Below are 2,825 nucleotides of genomic sequence, written 5' to 3'. Positions count from 1 at the left end.
TTAAGACACGCAAAAGTGTACCGCACAAACCAATGCAGTGCAGCACAAATGAATTACGAGCGTGGAGAAGAAGCTATAAATTGAAATGCCTGCAAAGATTTCAATTAAAATGATGAAGTCTGCAATACTGCATGGACGAGATACAAGAGAGTATCTGCTTCTGTGCTACTCAAAGTCAAAGTCACTCATGGCTATCGGGTTTGTGAAAGCAATAAGAACGTCTGCTAATGTAAAAGTAGTTAAAGAAATATAATTAAGAAAACGAAAGAGAAAGGGAAATGCTTTTAAATCAACTACTTGATTACTTTAAATTGAGTGTAATTTTATGAGTGTGCATTCTATACATAATATTTGCACATTTTAAATACTCATATTTAAAAGAATTTATTACCGCCTTTAAAGTCTTTCTGCTGAGTACCACATTCACTGTGATCTTTCACTTAAGTGGCCATTGGCGTACATTCCTTATAGCTAACTAAGAAATGAAAGTGCATATATGCACTTTAATTAAAATAAATTAAAAGAAGTTCATGCAGTTAGATCTGATAGTAAGAATACTTAAAACAAACTTAAAAATGAAGACTAAAGAATTTAATTAAAAAAACTAAATGTAATTAGAAGTTATGATTTTAAAAGGGATAACGTTAAAGAGGTGATTAATTAAAATATTATATCGGTTATTCCAATTTGATTTAATCCAAGTGCTTGTACTAAGAGGTATTGTTATGTACTTATATATTATTCAATTGTCTGAGTTATCTTAAAAGATTCCATTCAAAAAGGTTACGATAGATCTCATTGATCGGAGTATATCATTGCCTTTTCTAGTAATATTAAGTAATGTTAAGACTCTGTAGTTATTGCTAATGATAACAATAATAAGTATGAATAAACTTCCCCAGCCTTGAATTGGGCCAGGAGTAGGTCACTGGGTCGAGAACTATTCTCTCCCTCTGACATTAGGAGGTCCTCAACGGTGGACATTCTGGCTTTCATTCGGAAAGCGGAATGTCTTCTGTTCGGTTAGGGTCAGTAGCAGCACAAAATATCAACCATGGTCGCAGTGCTCCGCTCCGTTGGGAGCTGGTACCCTATTTATTCCTATTCCTAAGAATAAACTTCATCGTTTTTAGTATTTCCGGAAGATTTAAGAAATATCTAAGCTAAAAATAATAAAAGAGTATCACATAACAAAACGTTTATTAAGCGCTTCATCCTCGTTTAGCTATTATTAACCTCTTAAGTAGTACGTACATGATATCCACTTAGTCTTAATTAAAACTCATCATCTAATGAAATGTAATATAGCAATTGCTGCTCTCTTTGCTTGGTTAAATAGTTTAACTACTGGCTTCTCATCTAATTCATCTATTCTGTCTTAATAGCTATGAATATATGAGCAATCACGCTGTGATAACTGAAAATTGCACGCATCAACAAAGAATTTCAGCATCGCAACTACAGCAGCATTGTTTGCTGCTCATCTTTATATTTGCTTAGTATCTTAAAGTAAATAGCTGACGACATTACTGCATCTGCAACGCTTTTGGCATGAACAAGTGCCACTCCAAGCTTGACATAGTTTTTAATAAACAATTATTTGTTGTTGTTTTTTTTCTATTCCATTACTCTGCTTATTGTTTTTGTATTGTTGTTGTCACATCTACTAATAGCAACTGCCGCAGTTACTGCCTCCTCCTGTAGTCTATTCTATACGTTTTGCAGCTGCCTATTTTTTTATGCTGCAAAATACACATTGTATATCCGTAAGTATCTGTATCTTGCTGCCGCTGTTGCTGTTGCTGTTGCTGTTGCTGTTACTGCTGTTATTATGTCTAATGCATTTATTGGTTGCATTGTTTGTTGAGTCAGTTTATTTATGGAGTTCAATGTCTGCACCTCTGGAGTTTCGTCATAAACATAAGAGTGCCACTTTGAGTTAATATATTTTGTTCATTGTTGTTGTGTTTACTTTTTTTGTTATATATAATTTTTATAGTTTTTTTGTTAAAACAACAGGTACAAATATTTTTTTTCTATTTTCTAACATTTTTTCTGTATTTTTTATTTTTTGTAATTTAGTAATGTTGAGATATCAGCTGTGCACATATTGCGCCAGTGCAGTGCATCAAAATATTTTTTTTTTCTGTTTAACAGCTTCATGTATTTAATTTTTTTTTACATTTTTTTCGTATAATTAAAATTGATATTCCGCATTTTAGTAAAACAGTTTTAATTAATTTTTTGTACGCTCAGTTTGTAGTGCCTTTCACTTCAGTCAATTTACTTATTTTGTAGTTTTTCATATTAGTACGATAGTACGTTTATTAAGTCATCATAAAAAACGTAAATATTTTTTAAGTTTTTTATTTGATGTACTCAAGAGATAAAGTTGATTAAAGTATAAACAAATTTTATTTAAAATATTTTGACCTACATTCGTAATAAATGTAAGTTAGGCAAATAGAACTGAAAAAAGATATTTGAGGTGATTCTTTTATTTGAAATTTTAAGATCTTTAGAATTGTTTTGTTAATATTCTTGATGAAAAAATAATATATTTATTGATTTTTGAATAATCTAATATTGTGGACGACGAACCTCGGCTGACGAACCTCAATGTCAGATTTCTAGGTTGACTTGGCCGAACTTTGACAAGAGAAGAACCAGTCAGCTACTTCAACTAAGACGGAACCTGCTCAGCACTACGGTATCTGTGCTGACGGGACACTGCGTAATAGGAAGGCACGCTATGAGACTGGGTCTCCCCTTTAACGACTTTTGTCGAGGTTGTGGCTCTGAGGATGAGGAGGAGACTGTACTCC

The sequence above is a fragment of the Teleopsis dalmanni genome, chromosome 1, assembly GCF_002237135.1.
Source record: "Teleopsis dalmanni isolate 2A chromosome 1, ASM223713v2, whole genome shotgun sequence".
NCBI lineage: Eukaryota > Metazoa > Arthropoda > Insecta > Diptera > Diopsidae > Teleopsis > Teleopsis dalmanni.
This window is presented reverse-complemented; position numbering follows the sequence as displayed.